The 23,863-nt window shown below is 35.6% G+C and overlaps 1 pseudogene; it reads right to left on the bottom strand.

Annotated features, from left to right (window-relative positions):
• Positions 1–7,951: 7,951 nt before the first annotated feature.
• On the bottom strand, positions 7,952–8,173 carry LOC143663598 (UPF0729 protein C18orf32 pseudogene; annotated as a pseudogene).
• Positions 8,174–23,863: the final 15,690 nt, after the last annotated feature.

The raw sequence follows: 23,863 nt of genomic DNA, 5'->3' as shown, positions 1-23,863 counted from the left end.
CAGGCTCAGGGGCAAAAAAACATTCCATGGGTGATTCGAAGGTCTTGAAATCTATTGGAGTAGGTCCTACAGAGTTTTGGAACTGTTTGGGACCCTTAACCTCTGTTTTCCTTCTAATTTCTCCCTTTGTGAATGGAAATGTTTATCTTCTCTCTGTCCTTCCTTTGTATTTTAGAAGCATTAGTTCTTAAATTCATTTCTCTAGTTCACCTCTTTCCCCAAAATTCCATAATTATATCCAAATACGTAACTGACATATCCTTTTAGATGTTTATATCAGTCAGGATTTAGTCAGAAAAATGAAAAGCACTCTAGGTATTTCAGTTAAGATCATGGTTAATACAGGTGTCTAGAAGCATACACAGTTCTTAGAAGTATGGGTGAGTAAAAATTACAAAGGAAGCTTTTTGACATTCTAGTAGCATAGACACACAAAGAAGCTAGGCCCGTGTTTTCAGCTACCTGCAGCAACAAGTTAGGTGATTCTTATGAGTATGCAGAAAATCTGTAGGCAAAACATGTAGTCTGCTTCTTGTCAATGTCCCACAGCCTGCTTGGAGGTGTCACTGGGGTACAAGGTCTTTTCTTCTGCTTTCCACATTCTATGAGACTGCCAATCATAGGCAGCATCAACCTCATGCTCTGCAGACAAGTGATATTTATAGATATTACAACCCTATGGCACAGGTGAGATCATAGAATAGCATGAATATCAACAAAAGTTCTTGGCACAAATATCTTACCTATTAACTTATACCTGAACTTAACTCCTGATTTCACTCACTGAATTTGCTTCTTTTGTGTAGCCTTCCCTATCTCAAAAATGGGATGTTTGTATTTTTAGCTATTCAATACCAACAATTTGGAGTCAGGTCTTACTTTTATTATATATCCAAACCAACAGAAAGTACTATCAGATCTACTTTCAAAACACAGTGAAACTTACCGCTTCACCACTATCATCATTTTCTGCTTGGATTATGCACCCTACTAGCTTCCCTTCATTCACCCTTGCTCCCATCAAGTTTATCCTGAACACAACAATCAGAGCCCTGTTTTCATGCTTAAGTCAGATCATGTCACTCTTGTTCATAGCCCTCTAGTTGCTTCCCTCTCATTCAGAGAAAAGTCAAAGTTCTTATTTTGTTCAGTTTTCAGTGTCCCTGCTATCTCTTTGACATGATCATTTATTAACTCTCCCTCTTGCTCATTCAGTAGGCACCCTGGTTTTCTTTTATTCCTAGAATATGCCAGTCAACTTTGCATTCGCTGTTTCTTTCACCTGAAGAGCTCTTTTCCTATTATTCTTAGGGCCTTTACCTTCATTCGGTTCTCCGCTCAAATATCATCTTTCCTATATGCTGCTCCCCAGACATTTTTCTCCTGTTCTCTTTTATTTTTTGTAGAATTTATTCCCATCTACCATACTATGTGATGATACACTCACTCATTTTCAAGTCTGTTGCCACCCACTAAAATGTAAGCTGATAAGCAGTGTCTGTGTCTATCTGTAACTTCATGATTTTAATTATCAAGAACAAAATAGTTGATGAAAGTAGGTATTGAATTTCTGGTTTCTTCTGAGGGATGATGCTTTACCACATCCTGTGTCTTACTCACCCTGGGGCCTTTGAAGAAGATCTGTATGTGCTAACCCTAGAGAAGAAAACTCCATTCTAGTGGCTAAAATTCCTATATAGCCCTTAGCAAACCAGATGCCCATAAGTTTCAGAAGCTCCAGGGTAAAAGGCAGATGGTTTAGATTGCATAATGGAGGGAAGAAAAATTGCAATAAGGTCTCACTATTCCAGAATTATTTGCTTACAAATACTCCAAAAACATATAGGTTACTTATGCTTGTATTCAGAACAAAGGGACAAATGTACTAGATTAATTGCTTAAGGAAAATAGTTGGATATAGGCAATAAGAAAAGAAATTAGTGTCTTTCTACCTTCTGTCTTCAATAAAGACAGCAACCTTCAAAGATTTTAACAATTACCATGTAAAGACAATTGAAGACAACTTTTACAAAAAAGTAGCTATTATTTACATAGCACTTCTTATGGGCAGGCACTGTTCTAACCACTACATGAAATGAAATATATATTTCATTTAAATCTCATAGCATCGTTATAAAGTAGAAATTATTGACATCTCATTTGTGTTGGCTTAAACTATTGTGTATCCCAGAAAGCCATGTTCTTTAATCCTAAATCAATATTGTTGGGTGGGATCTTTTTAAGTTCTTTCCGCGGAGACATGACCCACCCAATTATGGGTGGGAACTTTTGATAAGGTGATTTCCATGGAGATGAGTCTCCATCCATTCAGGGTAGGTTGCTTACTAGAGTACTTTAACAGGGGAACATATTTTGGAAAATGCTTCAGAGCTAACACAGAAAGAGATATTTCGAGGGATGCAGAAAGAAAGCACCCCTGGGAAGCTGTTTGAAACTAGGAGCCAAAGGACCAGCAGATGTGAACCACATGCCTTGCCAGATCAATCTTTCTTGAATCAAACTATCTCCTACTGGATGCCTTAGTTTGGACATTTTTATGGCCTTAAAACTGGAAACTTGTAACTTAATAAACTCAATTTTTAAAAGCCATTTCATTTAGGTAGATTGTATTCTGGCAGCATCAGCAAACCAAAACACCACTTTATAAATGAGATAAAGGAGATTAAAAGAAATATGCCTACAGTGCATGGGTGGTTCAGCAGTAGAATGCTCGCCTTCCATGCGGGAGACCCAGGTTCAATTCTCAGACCATGCACCAAAAAAAAAAAAAAAGAAAGAAATATGCCTGTTCTAACTGCCAGAATACAACACACCAGAGATGGATTGGCTTTCAGTAAAAGGGGATTTATTTGGTTAGTATATAGTTCTTCAGAGGAAAAGCAGTTAACTTTCAACTGAGGTTCTTTCTTACATGGGAAGGCACAGGGCAATCTCTGCTGGCCTTCTCTCCAGGCCTCTGGGTTCCAAAAACTTTCCCCGGGGTGATTCCTTTCTGCATCTCCAAAGGCCTGGGCTGACCTGCGAGTGCTGAGAAGAAGTATGCTGAGCTGCTTGGGCTGTGTTACATTGAGCTCTCTCATGTAAGTACCAGGCAATTAAATCAAACATCGTTCATTGTAGCAGGCACGCCTCCTGGCCAACTGCAGATATAATCAGCAACAGATGAGGTTCACATACCATTGGCTCATGTCCACAGCAATAGAACTAGGCACCCTCACCTAGCCAAGCTGGCACCTGAACCTAACTACCACCTGTCCAACCCTTGTCAACTTGGCAATTACACACATCACCTTAAATAATATTAAAGTGCAAAAAATTCTCTTCTAGCTGTGGACCTATGAATCGCAAAACAAGTTATCTGGTGCCAATATGCAAAGGAGGGACAGTCACAGGATCCATAGGAAGAAATTGTAAGGAAAACTTACAGGGCGAACACCATTGGATTTCAAAGTCTGAAAGTCATTTATCCTTCAGCTTTGAAAGTGGCAGCCCATCCTTTCCAAGGGCCTATGCAAGTGACCTGCCTCTTTCTGACTGAACCTCAGGGGACATTGAGGAGACCACCTTTTTCTCGGCTTCCCCCGCTCCAGGCATCAGGGTAACACCTAGGCTCTCTGCTATTTCTGGGGCACACACTCAACCCTCCATGTGGTGGCAGCCAGGCTCTCCCCAGTCCCAAAGGAGCGTGCTGTACCTTTTCCAAAGCCTAAGGCGTCACAATTCTTCCACTGCAATGAAGTGGGAGTCTCACACTCTCCATGTGTGTGGGTGGGCCCACTCTCCTGGCTGAGGATTCTTGGCTTCAGACCCGAGTTTCCATGGTTCTCCCTCTGCATACTCCAATTTGTCCCTTTTATGTCCCCCTTTGTCCAGACTGGCAGTGGTTTCATTTACATCAACAGTCTCTTTAAGCACTCCAGGACTTCTCCACCATTCTCTTCACAGTTCCTCCAAAATCTTCCCCTTGTTCATCCAAACAACCATTCCAACATACATGGTATTTGCAAACTGCAGCAGCACCCCACTCATGGTACCAAATCTGTTCTAGTTTTTTAGCTGCCAGAATGCAACACACCAGTGACAGATTGACTTTCAATAAAAGGGGATTTATTTAGTTAACGTATAGTTTGTCAGAGGAAAAGCAGCTAACTTTCAACTGACGTTCTTTCTTACGTGGGAAGGCAACAGGATGGTCTCTGCTGGCCTTCTCTCCAGGGTTCCAGCTGGGGTGATTCCTTTTTGCATCTCCAAAGGCCTGGGCTGAGTTGCAAGTGCTGAGATGAGGTATGCAGAGCGGCTTGGGCTGTGCTATGTTGAGCTCTCTCATTTAAGCACCAGCCAATTAAATCAAACATAATTCATTCCAGCAGGCATGCCTCCTAGCCGACTGCAGATGTAATCAGCAACAGATAAGGTTCACATGCCATCAGCTCATGTCCACAGCAATAGAACTAGGCACCTTCACCTAGCCAAGTTGACACCTGAACTTAACTACTACATATGCCCAATGTTACAAATTTTGCCCAATGGTGGAGGCAGGCTTTGAACATAGTTAATATGGGTCTTATTCCTTCAGAAAAAGGAAATAACAGTGCGAGATCAAAGGAATGCTCCAGAGAAATCCTTCCTAGTAGAAATCAGAAGTGGAGAAAAGAGGTTCCTTTCCAAAATCATCCTGCTTTCTACTCCCTTTACACATGGAATTCAACAAAATTGAGATTTGGTTATCGTTTCTCAAAGGAAGTTACCACCAGTTTATATGGGTAAAGTCTTCCTTTGATCATTTTTCTGGAGCATGTGAAAGCAACATAGATTTTTTTTTCTCCATTCTGAATTAGATCAAAATCACATATGTATTAAACCCAATAGAGTATTAAAGGCCCAATTTCACTTATTTTATTCCCTATCCAAAATTGCATCCAGCCACATAATATTGTATATCAGAAATTTTGTAACGAGATTAAATGACATTAAGATGTTATAAAATATCAATACAGAGCTGCAAATATTTGAATGAAAACTCCATTCAATTATGAGCTTCTCAAGGAGAAAAAAATTTCTAATGCAGTTTTATTGAGATGTATTGATGCCTTACCAAACATCTGAATCAAGGAGAAATTTAAGGTGAAGTATAAACTACTTTTCATAGTCCAAAAAATCAAGTTCTTATGCACTTTTAGCTTCAGTTCAAAGAAATATAAATATAAATATATATTTCATCATTTCAAACCTCTTAGGACCAGTCCTAACTGGAGGGATTCTCCATGCTTGGGTAGACTGGGGTCTATCAGTTGTCACAGCTTAAGCTGATTGTCTCTAGAAGCAATAAAGTTCCTTAATGGTCTGAGAAGTTGTGTTAATTAAATTGCAAGAATTTGTAAGGCTTCACTTTTTAAAGAGTTCAAAAAGTTAATAAAACACAAGATTATCATAACACTAAAATGAAGGTTATAATATGTCAATACTTCCCAAAGCACTTATTCCAGAAAAAAATGTTCCCAGAACCCAGTATTTAGTGTTGCTAAAGACCCAGTAAGAAACTCCTTTTGAGTGGAAGAGAAATGATCTTCATTGCAGCATGCCAGGACATCATCAGTCTGTTCCAGGTGTTCTAAATTCATGACGTGAATTTAATGCTCTTGGGAGAACTCTCCTAGGAAGAAGTTAATTTTGGTGCTCTGCAATCATGTTTTGGAAGGAACAATCCATTCATGGGCCCAGCATCCTGTCTTTGAGAGTGACATTTAGCCTACTTATAAAGTTGAGAAGTTTGCAAAAGTGGCAGCTCAGTGGCCAGGTGCATACTCTTTTATAAATAGGCATTTTTTGTCCTGTGCCATAGATGTTTTCTCCAGGGTCTCTCACTAAGAAGTCTGACTCCTTGGAGAGTTTCCCAGTTCAACATGTATTCTTTTAGTTGCCATTGTAAAGGGAATTTTTTCTTTATTTCCTCTTCAGATTGTTCATTACCAGTGTATAGAACATTACTGATTTTGGGTGATGATCTTGTACCCTTCCACATTGCTGAATTCATTTATTAGTGCTAGTGTCTTTGTTGTGGATTTTTCAAAATTTGTTATCTATAGAATCATGTCATCTGCAAATAGGGAAATTTTACTTCTTCCATTCCAATTTGGGTGCATGTTCTTTTTCTTGCCTAATTGCTCTCACTAAAAGTTACATTAAAATGCTGATAACAGTGGAGACACTGGTCATCCTTGTCTTATTACTGATCTTAGAGTGAAAACTTTTAGTCTATCACCAAGGACTTCTAAGTACTGATTGAGTGTGATGTTAGTTGTGCATTTTACATATATGCCCTTTATCAAATAGAAGTTTCCTTCTACTCCTACTTTTCTAAGTGTTTTTATCAAGAACTGATATGGAATTTGTGAAGTGCTTTTTCTGTATCAACAAGATGATTACATGTTTTGTCCTTCATTCAATTAAGGTACTGAGCCTCATTAATTGATTTTCTTATGTTAGATTTTCCTTGTATGTTGGACTTTTCCTTGTATAAATCTCACTTGATCATGATACGTGATTATTTTAATGTGGTGTTGGATTCAGTTTAATGGTATTTTTGTTGAGGGCTTTGCATCTACATTCATGAGGATATTGATCTGTAATTTTCTTTTCTTGAGATATCTTTATCTGGTGTAGGTATAAATGTGATAGTGGCCTCATAGTATGAATTAAGGAGTGTTCCCCTTCAAAATTTTGAAAGCAGGAATTATGTTCATTTTTGTAATAACTGGTAAAATTCACTGGTAAAATTCACTGGTGAAGGCATTTGGTCCTTTTTCCCTTTGTTAAAGAAGTATGTTTACAGAACAATCCCATGCATAAAATACAAGATTCTTATATACCACCTTATTAACACCCTGGAAGGTGTGAAACCTTTGCTGCAATTGATGATAGCACATTTTTACAATTATACTATTAATTGTAGTCCATGTTTAACTTAGTGTTCACTATTTGTGTAGTGCACTTCCATGGATTTTTTTCATGTTTATTCTGATATTATACATACAATCTAACATTCCCACTTTTAATAAAATGTTTCAAAGTTATTAATTACATTCACAATGTTGGGCTACCATCACCACCATCCATTACCAAAATACCTCCCTCATTCCAAATAGGAACCCTGTACTTTCTTTAAAACTGGATATTTAATAAGTTTATGGGAATAGAAGGAATGCAACAAAAATTAGAATTTTCTAATATACATTGGACATTTATGTAAAAGATGTTCTGTTCATCAATGAAGTTTCTTCTATTTTCCTTGTCTCTTCTACCTTCCTCAGGACAAGAAACAGTAATTACTATACTCACAGGTAAACTGCTTCATTGTGTTGGAAAGTAATTTTTTCTTTGTGGTTCAAATTATTATCTCCCAAAACTCTACACATCATTTCATTGCAATGTTTCACAGTAAAACTGTACTCCATTTGAACTGGAAGAGTCCAAAGAAGTTAAAAGGAATGGTTGTCATATTCATGTGAATGAATGTTAGAAGTCCAAGGACTTCTAAGTACTGATTTAGTAATAAAGATATCTACTGGCACAAACCTTCTATTTATTCATATTGTTAAAACTGCAAAAATAGAAATGAAAGCCACTTCAATGAAAAAGGCAGGAATGGGGTCATTAAATATAACTAAATACATTTGAAATATAAATACCATGTATTTCCTGATTAGTGTCAGGTAAATATCTAAACTATATATCCTGAATTCTGCTCTGGGAGAAAAAAGTGAGAGACAATTACAAGGAAGAGAAAATTATCAAGTCAATTTTTTTTTTTTTGCACGGGCAGACACCAGAGATTGAACCCAGGTCTGCAACATGGCAGGTGCCTGCTGAGCCACCATAGACCACCCTCAAGTCCATTTTTAAACAATGAAATCCTTTGAGAAAAATCACTTTAGTCCTTCTTTTTATCAGAGATTTCTGTTGGTTCTTTTGTTGGTAATCCATTTATGTCTGCACCTTATAGTCTACTTTGCCTTCCTTTTTAATCTTGTATAGCTCTTTTACACCATATACAACTAACGAAAGGGGAAATCAGAAGGTATATGTATGGTTCCAATAATTTTTTGTAGGTCCAGAGCAGCACTGGAATGATGATACAAGGAATGCATACCATTGTCCCAGGCTTGAGCTTCTAAACCTGACCAGGATGCTCAAGTGGAAATGTCCACACTTCTGGAGGGGGGTGGAACTGGCTGCAGCAGAGCTACAGGGCACCTCCAGAACCCTGTACATTTTAAGCCTTGACTTTCCATTCTCTGTCCCCATTTCAGACGCTGGTAAACTTTATTCTAGATTCTATCTCTCTGAGTTGGCCTATTCAAATTGTTTCAAACCAGTGAGATTATACAATATTTGTCCTTTTGTGCTTGCCTTATTTCATTCAACATGATGTCTTCCAGGTTCATCTATATCATCACATGTATCAGGACTTCATTCCCTTTTATGAATGAATATCATCCCATTGTGTTATGAAGCACTATATACAAAATCAAAGCACATTTGTGCTTTAAATTCCCTGTATTTTGAGAGATATTTCTCACTGCTGAATAAAACTGTTATTACTTGAAAGATTCATCATGGTAGCTTAGGTCCTGGGTTCAAATATAGCTCAGCAATCAGGAAGTAATGTTTGAAATTAAATCCTGGTACTTCAAAACTTTGCGCTGCTGATTTATGACATAGAGTTAGATGTAATCATCTGATGCAGTTTTATGCTTTTTCTATGATTCTGTCCTTGGTTGTTATCTCTATCTCAAATTCTTCATGGAATCATAGAGGAGAATCATATTCACTTATGATCTCTGTTTTTTTGTGTGTGTGTGCAAACTTACGATGTAGAATTAAAACAATGCTTCAACCTGATTATTACAGAAAACTATTAGGGCCACTTGTAGTCTCAATGGTCATAGAAAACAAGGTGAAAACATACTTTCAATTCTGTGAAAGAGAAAGTTATGGATCTGGAAAATCTGTATTGCTCTAAACCATTCTACAAATAGAAATGAAGACAGGAAGATTGTGCCAGAGAGGAGAGAGAGAAAAAAAAAATTCACATACCATTCTTGAAAGAGCCTCATCTCTGATGATATTGAATCTGCTTTTGTTACTCAACATCTTTGATGCCTCACTTCTGAAGGTTTTTTGTCTTATGTAGATGAGCAATAATAAAATTTTTGCAAGCATGTTATCAGTAGGTTTTTTCTCCATAAAATAAGTTTGAGAGAAGTTTTGCAGAAACAATGAGATTTAAACGTTTTTTAGAGTCTACAAAGACGGATTTGTATGACTACTTATACATTGCCATCTATCTTTCCCATCTTCTTTCACCCAATTCTCTTCTCTTTTCTTTCTCTATGATATCTTCTCTTATCTTTCTCAATGAAGAAATAATGAAAGAACCATTAATAAATATTTCTGAAATTATAGAATGAAATGGAGAGAAGGCATGTGGGGAAAATATTATCTGAGAAGTAGTTAATGAGGGAAGATAGGACTGGAACTTTTGGATATTTGAAAGAAGGGAAATTTGCACATAGAAAAGCCATAAATCAGATAGATCAATGCAAGTTACTGAAAACTGTAGCAACAGTAGCTCTCACTGCTATTTAGATACCCATAAAAATCACTATAAATAACAATACAGGCAAGCCTATAATTTAATATTTATACTTACAATGCCAACAATATCAACTTACACCCCACTATTTGGCCTTCACATCCTTGCTGAGTTATGAGAGAGTTATGCTCAGTGTTGACTCTTTTCACTCAGCCTTATTTGGCATACCTTTCTCCATTTCCTAATGAGGTAGGTAATATACCTGATATGGATTAAGAAAGTTAAGAGAAATGTGATTTGTCCTGAACGGTAGCAGTATTTTGAAATATATTTGAACACTTACACTCTAATGAAGTAATATTCCTCTGTTTACACTTTCATTACTCTGAAACTGAAACCAGTTCCCACAGTCAACCTGGAGGAGCACAAAGAAGCAATAACTGCTTACGTCATGAAGAAGCTCATTGGTGTTCAGACACAGACACACCAACACATACAAACCTGTATATACACATCAGCACTCTTCCTAGGAGTTCAACTGGTGATCAGAAGAAAAGAGAAACAGATCTAAGACCAGAATTTTGATGGAATCAGACCATGATTGGACACCACTATTCTTAGTGGATTTCACCTTACAATTATTCAGCCACCATTATTCACAGGATTTTCTCTCACATGGGACAACCTTTCCACTCATATCACCTTCCAATTTCTATCCTACTTCTGAGACCAACTGAGGTTCTTTATAATCTTTGCGATAGTTCTAGACCAATCATAAAAAAGTTAGAAATATTTCCCTCTTCTAAATTTGTTACCAAAATCAGTCATGTGCAAATGCCCCATATTTTTGTGAATATGGGACAGTCTTTCAAATAATGTTCTAATTAATTGTAATTCATATAAATTTAGACTTAATTGTTTTCTCCTGTGTATATTAGCCTCTACCACTGTTACTAGTCAAGTGTCATGAGCACTAGCTTCAGGAAGTTGTTTTCTAAGACTTCATGTGGTGATGAGCTTTTATTGTTCACAACAGCAACAAAGGGAGAAGAAAATATTAATAATGCAGGCAAAAGGGCTGAGGCAAACAATAAAAGTACGCTCTAGACAAGATTCAAATTTCATGTACAGGCAAAGTTCAGAAGAGCAGAGCATAGAGCTGAGATTGTTTGAAGGCAGGAGAATCAGTAGTGGGTCCCAAAGAGTCAGGAATGCAAGCTTCAAGGAGAAGCTAGGAGGAAATAGGGATGCAGGTGTACTAATAGCCGTGGAGGTGGCACTGGGCCATCAGGGTCTCTATCCCCATGAGACTGTCAGTACTGAAAATAGGTTTGTAAAACATTGAGATTTAGTAGCACTTTCAGTTTACAAATGTAATCTCTTGAGCTGATGTTTGGGATTTATATTTTTCTGCTAACCTTTCTTCCCCCTTATGTTAAGACCATTTGCAAAAGGAGATTGCTTTCTACTCAATATGGCACATTCTCAGAAATTCCAAATCCAGGCTAAGTCTTTTGCAGTGGGATTTTCCTCAAGCAACTACACTGAGTTTTTAGCACAGAAGTTTATATATTTGAGACTTATGCTACCATAGAATGATGTCTTATTTCTCTACAAATTCATGGTGAAATCCTTGAGGTCAGCAATTCATTTTTGTCAGCTTTATATTTAGCCACCTTTATAATCTATCATGATTCATTTCACACAGCACATATTCAATTAATAAATGCTGATTACTTTGTCCTTATTAATTCTGCATGCTTACCATTCAAATTTTCTGAATATTCAAATATCCTCTCCTAAATGATACAACACTGTTCAGTTAATAACAAAATCATTAAAAGCTCAGTAACATCATTAATGTATTTTGAGTGCAATGAAAAGTCAGGTGGGTGGAACTGGTAATACACCAAAGGATTATTTCACAGTTTTGAGCTGTGTGTGGTATTGACTTTGAAAACATTTGTACTTCTCATTTAGATGAGTTCTGTAACATGCAGAGAAAGATGAAAAACAATCTCTGTGTGAAGTCGCATATGAAGGGTTAGTTCTAAATTTATCAGCCACTAATTCCTTTGAGTGATCATATTTGTTCTTTGATTACACATAACCTTACTGATTTCAAAGCAAAAGAGCAGGAGGAGATGAAAATGCTTTAATCACATAACAGCCTCAGGTGGTGCCTTTGGCACTGAAGAGCTGATATTCCATTTCCCAAATTTCAAAATATGAGACAACCAGCCTTTTGGCAAAGTTGATTGGCAGGAGCAACAATTCTCTGGTAAAGTCAGGCTAAATTTTGAGCAGAAGACAGTAGGTTTAGTGTGGATAGGAGCCCATGCAACCTAGAGGGCGGGCATAAAGGGGTGAAATAGGAACTCCATCACATTGTTTTTGGGAAAGTGTAGTACCGCTGCACAGAAAGTACCCTATTAATCAATCAGAACTATGGGAAACCTCTTTGTCAAGCAAGAAGGAACTTTTCCCTCAAAATGGGAACTAAAATTCCTGTCCCACTATTGATTGAATGAAAAGTATGTTCCCACAGAGAGAGTGTGACTCATGATAGACATACAAAAATCTTGTAAAAGACAGAAAGCATACTTGGGCAAAACAATGTCTCCTTTAAGGAATGAGTTTATAATGATCAAATACTTAAAGATTTACATTGAGAAAATACAAAAATATATATTAAATTTTCTTCCATTAATGTATCACATAATTATTTCATTAGTTATTAATACTAACTTACCTTTCTTTATCAAGTGTTATTATACGCTAGGAACCAAGTTGAATATTTTACAAGTAGTACTGCTTTTAAAGCCTCAGGGTGACTGCTCTGGTTCACTAGCTGCCAGAATGTAATATACCAGAAACAGAATGGCTTTTAAAAAGGGGAATTTAATGAGTTGTTAGTTTACAGTTCTAAGGCCAAGAAAATGTCCCAATTAAGGCAAGTGCATAAAAATGACCAAATTAGGGCATCCAGGGAAAGATATCTTAGTTCATATTTGTATGTGTTCAGGGTTTCTCTCTCAGCTGGAAGGGCACATGGCGAACATGGCAGCACCTGCTAGCTTTCTCTTCAGGCTTCTTGGTTCGTGAAACTCCCTGGGAGGCATTTTCCTTCTTCATCTCCAAATGTCACTGGCTGGGGGACTCTTTGGTTCTCTCATCCTGCTGTCATGGTTCTGCAGCACTCTCCTCATTCTCAAAAGGAACTGTCTCCAAAATGTCTGTTCTTTTATAATATTCCAGTAAACTAATCGAGACCCACATAGAATGGGTGGGGACATGTCTCCATCTAATCAAGTTTAATACCCACAATTGATGGAGTCACATTTCCATGGAGATAACCTAATAGCACTAAATAAGGATGAGAAGAAACTGTTGCTCCACGACACTGATTGGGATTAGAACATAGCCTTCCTAGAGTATACAAATCCTTCCAAACCTGCCACAGCGACCATAGGAAATACATAAAATCATAAACTCCATTTTTTAAAGATAGTGAATTGGGGCTTAGAGGGATTCACTAAGTTGCTCAAGACCACACAACTACAATTTCTAGACAAAGACTTGAAGCCAGTTCTCACTCCAAACCCCATGCCATAATTACTATGCTGGAAGAACCCTGAAGCAAGAAACAGATGTTCAGCATAGAGAGCAATAATCCGCAACAAAACCAGTCACTGGGGAGAGAAAATTCAGTTTAAAGAGAATTTATGTCTTGATAATGTGGGACCAGAACTTCTCTCTGAAATCTGGAATTATTGTTTATCCCAATTTTATTACTTCCACTGCATTCCACACTATATGTATATATAGTGTTCCTCATTTAGATTTAGGTTCAATTATTCGCAAACAAAATTGTTGTCTTTGTATATATTCCTGATTTAAGAGATCTACCAGATGTTATCATATAAGAATCTGTAGTCCAGGGATAAATATTTTGGTACCCAGAGAAAGTGAAACTATGTAAACAACAACCTGTGCAGAATTCTCCCTTAACCAGTATGTTTTTTTTTTTACCCCTCCTAGGAGTGCTGTGCGCTATACCTACAAATGTGAGCAGTCAGTCAATAGCATTGCAAACAAAGGTTGCAGTGTTTTTTAATTCAGAGAAATTCAGTTGCAAAAAAACGTTCACACCTTTGTTTTTTCCCTTGTGAAAACAAATTGCCTTCACTTTGCTAAACTTAAGGTTTGTGGTCCCAGGTATAAATGTCTCGACATTAGTGAGTGGTATTAAAGTTTTCCATTTTTCTTGCTAGCCTTTTGCTGAATCTATATTGTTTTCATGTAGTCATTCATCCAGTCATTCATTTATTCATTTCTCAAGAATGTGTGGAATCCCTACTCTAGCATGTAGTTTATACTAAGGAAGAAGTGTTATACAAACAGGCAGATTCCTTGTCCTAAGAAAACACATAAACAAATACGTAACATAGTGTCACTAAATGCTATAAGAATGAGTGAAGCAAGGTAGAGAAAGGGAGGGTAACTGGAGATAGGGGTGCTATTTAAAATAGAGTGTTTATAAAAGGCCTGGCTAAGGAGGTGACATATAAGCAGTACCATGAAAATAAAAAACAAGGGAACAATGGAACACATCCCTGGAGTAAGAACATTCTAGAGAAAGCCAAAAAAAGCACAAATGCCCTGAAACAGTGGCTTGTTAAGTATGAGTTCAATGGGAGTTTAAAGTTCTAAAAAACAAAAAATGAGAAAAAAGGAACAGTCAGAATAATGACCAAGGGTCAGATCATGTAGTTACCTTGCACACTGTGGATTTTGTTCTAAGAGTGTGAGAAGTCATTGGAATTTTGACTAAATTATCAAATTTAGTCAAATTTGATAGGGTACAGCCAAATCTGATCTGTGTTTTAAAAAGAACGTTCTTTTGTCTATAATAAGACAGTGACCCCTATATATAAGGCCTCTACAGCTATGAAGTTAAATAAAAATGAACAAACTTATCAGCTGTCCTCATAAAGGTTGTTCATATCATTTTTAATTAGAATTATATCATTGTCAGTTGCTCTATGGCTAACAATATTTTCCTTTCAATTTTATTGAGTGTAAAGTCTTACTGAAAGGTACATAAATCATAAATGTACAGCTCGATTAATTTATAGCAAGGTGAAAAAATCTTGGCTTTTACAGGTCAAGAAATAGAGCATTACAATACTCCAGAAATCCAACCTGTGACCTCTCCCAGACATCTTCTTTCCTCTCCATGATACCAGTATCTTGATTTCTAAAATAACAGATTAGGTTTGTGCATTTTTTAAATATATAAAGATGGGATCATCTATTATGTGCTATTGTGTGTCTGGTTTCTTTTATTTCAACCTTGAGTTTGTAGGATTCATGTATCTTTTTTGTATATAACTATAATTACCCATTGTCACTGCTTTATAGAGTTCCATTGAATAATAATATCGTATATATTTTACTGTTGATTGACACAAGTTGTTTCCAGTTGGCAGCTAAACTGTACAATGATATTGACATGTTTTCTTCAGAACAAATGTGTGAATATTTCTGTTGGACAGATATCAAGGACTGAAATTGCTGGTTCATAGGTTATGCAAATGTTGAACTTAGGAAAATACTGCCAAAGAGGTTAATCTATTTTAAAGCCCATCCACTGATATCTGTGTTCCTCTTACTTAATATTCTGACCTACAAGAGAAACCGTCAGATTGTTGTTTTTTTTTTTTTGATTTTTAAAAATTTTGGTCAAATATGCATGCAATAAAATACAGTGTACATTTGATAAATGCATATAATTGGTAGTTAAAAATATAAAACTTTTCCATTATCCCACAAAGCTCATTCATATCCTTTCCCAGTTAGTCCCACTCCCTTGAAAGGAAATATTTTGAGTTCTATCACCTTAGAATAGTTTTGCCTGTTTTTGAAATTCATGTAAACAGAATCATATAAAATTTATTATTTGGTCTCTGGCTTTCCTTTTAATCAAAATAATATAGTTTAGATTCGTCCATGCTATTGCATTTATCAATAAGGCTTTGGTACATTTTGAATTAAACTAGTACACACCAATTTTATTCTTCTTTTGCATGGCTATTTTGATTATTCTAAGTCCTTTTTATTTCCAATGCCATTTTAGGATCAGCATACTAATTTTTATGGGATTTTACAGAATCTATAGTTCAATAATCATAAGATAGTTTGAATCTTAAAAATATTAGTCTTCCAATTCATGAATATATGATATATCATATATCATATTTAGGTCTTAATTTATTTCAACAGTGTTTTGCAGTCTGAACTGTAAGCATCTGACACAACTTTTGTTTAATTTATTCCTAAATATTTGATGTTTTAATATGATTATAAATTACATAAAATATTTCTATTTGTTTCCAACATATAGAAAACGCAATGGATTTTTTTATATTACCCCTGTGTACTGGTTTGAAAGTATTATGCACCCCAGAAAAGCCAGGTTTCAATCCTGAGCCAATCTTGTGGAGGCAGCTGTTTCTTTTAATCCTACTCCAATACTGAAGCTCAGAAACTTTCGATTAGATTATCTCCACAGCGATGTGGCGTGCCCAAGTGTGGGTGGGCCTTTGATTAGATGGAGATGTGACTCCACAGATTCCACATAGGTCTTGATTAGTTGCCTGGAATCTTTAAAAGAGGAGACATTTTGGAGAGAGCTAAAAATGACAGAAGCCTCACAGCCCAGATGTAGATACTTGGAGACGAGTTGCTTCAGAGAACAGAGACATGGATATTTGGAGATGCTTGGAGCTCAGCAGACATCACCATGAGATGTTAAACAAGCCAGAACCTGGAGAGAACCAAGGGAAGCCAAGAAATGAAAGCCAGGCCTGGAGAGGCAAAGTGAGGGACCCCCACAGAAAAAGAAGTTGAAGGCAACCGAGTCCAGGAGCAAGGTACCAGCACATGCCAGCCACGTGACTAACCAGCTGCCCCATCAGCCTCTCTTGAGTAAAGGTAACCTCTTGTTGTTGCCTTAGTTTGGGCATTTTTATAGGCTTAGAACTGCAAATCCATAACTTATTAAATTCCCCTTTTTAAAAGTTGTTCCAGTTCTGGTATATCACATTCAGCTTGCAAACTAACACACCTTGTATCCTGAGACCTTGCTAAATGCCTTTATTAGTTCTAGAAATAAGTTTGCAGACTCCTTAGGAATTTTTAAATATGCTGTAATGTCCCTTAAGAACAAATGTTTTTTTCTCCCTTTTTAATCTTTATGCTTTTTACTTCCATTTCTTGCCTTCCTACAAGAAATTATAATTTTGAATGCTAAATCACCCTTCTATTCCTGGGAAAATCCTACCTGGTAATGATGTTTTATCTTATTCATATAATGCTGGATTTAATTTGCTGATAATATAATAAAGACACTTCCATCTGTGTGTATATGGCATTGGTCTGTAATTTTCTTTTAATATAAAATCCTTGTTAGCTGGTATCACGGCTATGCTGCTAGGAAGTGCTCTTTTGTTATTTACTAAAAAACTAAAGAATGGCATTGTTTCTTCACTAAAAATTTGCTAGAAAATGAAACTATCTGGGCCTTGTCTTCTTTGCAGGAAATTTTAATTAGAATTTTAATTTCTGAAACATATATTCAGATTTTCTATTTCTTTTCGTATTTTTTTGCCAAACTGTGTTTTTTTAAGGATTTTGTGCATTTCATCTAAATGGCTAACTTTGTTAACATGAAGTTGTTTATAATGCTCTTATTTTTTGTATGCTGTATGGCAGGATCACATTTCATTATTTTTCCATGTGAGTACCCAATTATTGCAGCACCATTTGTTGGATTTTTGTTTGTTTGTTTTTATGGAGAGGTGGGGAAAGTATATGGACCTGGAATCAAACCCAGGTCTCCCGCATTGCAAGTGAGAATTCTACCACTGAACTATGCTTGCACATCTAATATTCTCAAAGTCTTTTGTTTCTGTAGTTGTCCTTGTTTTTCCTTTTTTTTTCTTCTGAACTTGGTAATTTATAGCTTCCTTTTTATTTCAATCAGACTTGATAAAAGCCTGTCAATTTTTTGACTTATTAAAATTTTCTATTGTTTCTCTGTTTCTATTATATGGACTTCTCTTAACTCTATTGTTCTCTTTCTTCTATTAAATTTGGCTTTAATTTCTTCTTTTTCTAGTTTCTTCAGGTGGAAACTTAGTGCCTTTATCTTAAATTTTTTTTCTTTTTATATAAATTTTTAGGCCATACATTGGCCGCTACTTTAGTGGTTGCCCAGAAATTTTTATATTTTATTTAAATATCGTGCTATTTGAAAAAATCTAGTTTTCTTTGTGATTTATTTTTATTAGTTAACATATTAAATAAGTATATCCTGGTTAATTTCCAAATATTTGGGGGATTGTCTAAATATTTATTTCAAATTCAATATTATCGCAAGAGAATAAACTGAATCACTGCAAATTTTTGAAATTTTTAAGGTTTATTTTATGGTCCAGTGTATGATCTTTCTTTGAAAACATTCCACGTACAAGCGAAAAAAGTGTATATTCTGTGATTGTTTGATGTAACTGTTACATAAACATCAATTAGGTTAAATATTAATTAGGTCAAATTGTTTGATCAAATTGCTCAAATCTTGTTTGTCTTTACTGACTTTTTGTCCCCTTTTTCTACCAATTAATGAAAAGCAGTAAAATATCCATTTATAACTGTGAATTTATCTTTTTCACTTTAATTCTTGATTTTTGTGATGAAACATTATTAGAGGCTTAAAATTTAAGAATTGTTATGTCATTCTGGAAAATGTGAAACAGTCAATTTTATTGAAACTTTTGTCTTGAAGTCTATTTAAATGATATTAATATAGCCACACCACAGGCTTTCTTTGGGGTACTACTTGGATGGAATATTTTTCTATCTCCAACATTTAGCTTATGTATGTTATTATGTTTAAAGGGTAGTTCTTGTATTTGGATTTTGCTTCTTTATTTCAGTATGGGAATTCTTGCTTTTTGTTTTCTAGTTGTACCATCTGTTCTTTATCCTTTAATCCTATGTTCTTATACTCTCTTGATTTAGTTGAATGTTTTTAATTATTCATTTTATTTATTCTTTTTTTTGGCTATACTTCCTTGAAAAAATTAGAAGTGCTAAAGTGCTGTAGGGATAACCATATGCATTATTTTACTTATTACAGTTTACTTAAGATTAGTATTATATCTCTCTTTATAAATTATTTTTTAAAAACATACAACATGCAATTCCCTCCCCCCCAGGATGTTTTCTATCATTGTTACATATTATATTTACTCATATCTTACAAGCCTACTAATAGAGTGCCTACTTATTATATAAGCCTACTTATTATATTTTGCTTTAAATAATCAGTTGTTTTCAAAGCCATTTCGAAGCAAACCAAATGTCCATCAACCAGTGAATGGATAAATAAAGTGTATATATACACACTATAAAGTGTATATATACACAACTGTAAAAAAGGAGTGAAGTCCTGGTGCATGTGACAACATAGATGAACGTTGAGAACATTATGTTGAGTGACGTAAGTCAGACACAAAAGGACAAATACTACATAATCCCACTTTTGTGAATTAATTATAATAAGCAAACTCATAAAGTTAGAATATAGAATATAAATTACCAGGAGATAGATTGGAGTTAGAGAATGGGCAGTTGATGCTTAATTTGCACAGGATTTCTAGGTAAAGTTTGGAAATGGTTGGTGGTGATGGTATTTAAGCACATTATTGTAAGTATAATCAACAGCACTGATTGATTAGGTGAATGCTATTAAAAAAGAAAACTTTAAGATGTTTACATAAATAGAATAAAACTTAAAAGATCAAACATAGGACTGTACAATACAATGAATCCTGTTGTAGATGATGCACTATGTTAGTATAAGTATTAAGGGTTCTTTTATGAATTATAACAAATGTGTGATACTAATACAAGGTTGTAATAATAGGGTGGTATATGGGAAAATGTACTTAATGTAAATAATTGACAATAAATAGAACAAAATTAAATAATCTTTCTTCAATTGTAACAAAGGTAACTACTGTTAAAAAATAGTACAATTTAAAAAAAGGGCTATAATCAATTGTAAGAAATTCTCCACATCAATGCAAGGTATTGGTGGTAAGGTGATAAATGCAAATCCTGGAATCCTATATTTTGGGCCAAATTGTTTGGCAAACTCACAACTTCTCTAATATAAAAAAATAAAAACAAATAAATAACTGTGATGACTTTTATATTTACCAACATACATACTTGCCATTTCTTATCCTCTTTAATCGATCTTGCACATCTTGAATCATTTTAATGAAGGACTTCTTTTATCAATTCTTATAGTCATGGTCTGTTTATAACAAATGATCTCACCTTTAATTTATGTGAAAATGTCTTTATTATTAAATAAGTATTGCATCAGGTTGTTTTTTTTTTTCTTTTGGAAATTTAAAATATCAGTCTGAAGTTGCCTGATATTATTCTCAGGTTTCCATTGTTTCTGATCTGAAGGCAGTCACTTTTCAAATAATGGACCTGATTATAATATACCTTTTTTCCTTCCCTTTTAGCTGCTTCTAAAATTTTGTATTGTAATTTTTCACAGTTTGCCCATGATTTACTTTGGTGTGGATTCCCTTATAATCATTCATCTTGCTTAGGTTTTTTTTTTATTTATTTTTTTAACTTTTTTATTAATTAAAAAAATTAACAAACAAAACGTTAAGATATCATTCCATTCTACATATACAATCAGTAATTCTTAATATCATCATATAGTTGCATATTCATCATTTCTTAGAACATTTGCATCGATTTAAAAATAGAAATGAAAAGACAACAGAAAAAGAAATAAAACGATAACAGAGAAAAAAAAAGAGTATACATACCATACCCCTTACCCCTCACTTTCATTTACCACTAGCATTTCAAACTAAATTTATTTTAACATTTGTTCCCCCTATTATTTATTTTTATTCCATATGTTCTACTCTTCTGTTGATATAGTAGCTAAAAGGAGCATCAGACACAAGGTTTTCACATTCACAGAGTCTCATTGTGAAAGCTATATCATTGTTCAATCATCACCAAGAAACATGGCTACTGGAACACAGCTCTACATTTTCAGGCAGTTCCCTCCAGCCTCTCTGCTACATCTTGAACAACAAGGTGATATCTACTTAATGCATAAGAATAACCTCCAGGATAGCCTCTCAACTCTGTTTGGAATCTCTCAGCCATTGACACTTAGTCTCATTTCACTCTTCCCCCTTTATCGAGAAGGTTCTCTCAATCCCTTGATGTTAATTCTCAGCTCATTCTAGGGTTTTTCTCAGTCTCTTGATGCTGAGTCTCAGCTAATTTCCAGGATCTCTGCCCCACGTTGCCAGGAAGGTCCACATCCCTGGGAGTCATGTCCCACACAGAAAGGGGGAGGGTGGTGAGACTGCTCATCATGTTGGCTGGAGAGAGAGGCCACATCTGAGCAACAAAAGAGGCTCTCTTGGGGGTGACTCTTAGGCCTAGATTTTAAGTAGACTTGACCTATCCTTTGTGGGGTTAAGTTTCATATGAACAAACCTCAAGACTGGGGGCTCCGCCTATAGCTTTGGTTGTCCACACTGCTTGTGAGAATATCAAGAATTCAACTTGGGGAAGTTGAATTTCTCCCCACTCTCACCATTCCCCAAAGGGGGCTTGCAAATACTTTTCCAGTCACTGATCAAATCACTCTGGGATTCATCGGGGCATCACTCTGGACAAACCAACAAAATCTCATGTCCTACCTGAGATTCCAAGTACTTATGACATTCAATCAAACTATCTACATGAATTATATTAGGAAATGCTCTAGTCAAAATATAAATTTTGTAACAAATAAACATTTTTTGCTTTAGTCTCACACATAAGGTAACATTTTAAAGTATTAATTATCATCTATTTTCAGCACCCTGCAATGACATTCCTTTGTTCTTCCTCATGCACACTTTTAAAATTTGTACATTTATTCACTATTATTATACACTCTAGGCATTCCTAGCTTATACCATCCCAATCTTTATCATCTATCTTTCTTTCTGATTTCATTTATGTCCCCAGTCCTCCTCCCTCTATCATTCACACATGCAGCTTCATTCAGTGTTTTAACATAATTACATTACAGTTAGGTAGTATTGTGCTGTCCATTTATGAGTTTTTATATTCAGTCCTGTTGCACAATCTGTATCCCTTCAGCTCCAATTACCCAAATCTCACCCTATTTCTATCTCCTGATGGTCTCTGTTACCAAGGAAATATTCCAAGTTTATTCACTAATGTCAGTTCATATCAGTGAGACCACACAGTATTTGTCCTTTTGTTTCTGGCTAATCACACTCAGCATAATGTCCTTAAGGTCCATTCATGTTGTTACATACTTCATAACTTTATTCTGTCTTACAGCTGCATAATATTCCATCTTATGTAAATGTCACAGTTTGTTTAGTCAACTCTCTGTTGATGGACATTTTGGCTGTTTCCATCTCTTGGTAATTGTTAATAATGCTGCTATAAACATTGGTGTGTAAATGTCCATTTGTGTCCTTGGCCTCGTGTCCTTTGAGTAGAGACGGCATATAGATGGGTCCTGTTTATTAATCCATTCTGCCAGACTATGTCTTTTGATTGGAGAGTTTAATCCATTAACATTCAGTATTATTATTGCATGGGTAGTACTTTCTTCTACTATTTTGCCTCCTGGATTTTATATGTCTTATCTAATTTTCCTTCTTTTTACCTTTACTCATAGTCTTCCTTTCTACACTCTTCTCCACACCTCTCTCTTCTGTCTTCATATCTGTCTGTAGTGCTCCCTTTAGTATTTCTTGCAGAGCTGGTCTCTTTGTCACAAATTCTCTCAGTGATTTTTTGTCTGAAAATGTTTTATTTTCTCCCTCATTTTTGAAGGACAGTTTTGCTGGATATAGAATTCTTGGTTGGCAGTTTTTCTCTTTTAATAATTTAAATATATTATCCCACTGTCTTCTCGCCTCCGTGGTTTCTGCTGAGAGATCTGCGCATAGTCTTATTGGGCTTCCCTTGTATGTGATGGATTGCTTTTCTCTTGCTGCTTTCAAGATCCTCTCTTTCTCTTTGATCTCTGATGTTCTGATTATTAAATGTCTTGGAGTATGTCTATTTGGATCTATTCTCTTTGGAGAACGCTGCACTTCTTGGATCTGTAATTTTAAGTCTTTCATAAGAGTTGGGAAATTTTCAGTGATACTTTCCTCCATTAGTTTTTCTCCTCCTTTTCGCTTCTCTTTTCCTTCTGGGATACCCACAACATGTATATTCGTGCGCTTCATATTGTCTTTCAATTCCCTGAGTCCCTGCTTATATTTTTCCATTTTTTTCCTATAGTTTCTGTTTCTTGTCAGATTTCAGATGTTCCATCCTCCAGTTTTGAAATTCTATGTTCTGTCTCTTGAAATCTACCATTGTAGGTTTCCATTGTTTTTTTCATCTCTTCTACTGTGTCTTTCATTCCCGTAAGTTCTGTGATTTGTTTTTTCAGACTTTCAGTTTCTTCTTTTTGTTCTTTCCTTGCCTTCTTTATATCCTCCCTCAATTCATTGATTTGGTTTTTGATGAGGTTTTCCATGTCTGTTTGTACATTCTGAATAAATTGTTTCAGCTCCTGCATGTCATTTGAATTGTTGGTTTGTTCCTTTGACTGGGCCATATCTTCAATTTTCCTAGTGTGATTTGTTTTTTTTGCTGGTGTCTAGGCATTTAATTACCTTAATTAGTTTATTCTGGAGATTGCTTTCACTTCTTTTATCTAGGGTTTTCTTGCTGGATGAATTTGTTGTCTATATGTTCTTTGACATTCCGTTCAGCTTTATCTGAACCTTTAGCTTAAGTTTTGTTTAACAGAGGAGAATTTTTCAGTTCTTATTTACTTGTTTTTTGCCCTGCTTGTGTGGTGCCTACCCCTCATACACACTTATATACCCCAGCCAGATTTTCCCAGACCAAACTGGCCTCCTATCAGGAGGAAAGAGTCACCTGCGTCAGTTTTCCCTGAGGGTGAGACCCAGCAGGTTGAAAGACTTTCCTGTGAAGTCTCTGGACTCTGTTTTTCTTATCCTGCCCTGTGTGTGGCACTTGTCTGACTGCAGGTCCCACCAGCATAAGATGATGCAGTACCTTTAACTTTGGCAGACCCTC

This window comes from Tamandua tetradactyla, chromosome 19 (assembly GCF_023851605.1).
Source record: "Tamandua tetradactyla isolate mTamTet1 chromosome 19, mTamTet1.pri, whole genome shotgun sequence".
NCBI lineage: Eukaryota > Metazoa > Chordata > Mammalia > Pilosa > Myrmecophagidae > Tamandua > Tamandua tetradactyla.
Note: the sequence above shows the minus strand (reverse complement) of the source record. Positions and strands in the feature narration are given on the sequence as shown.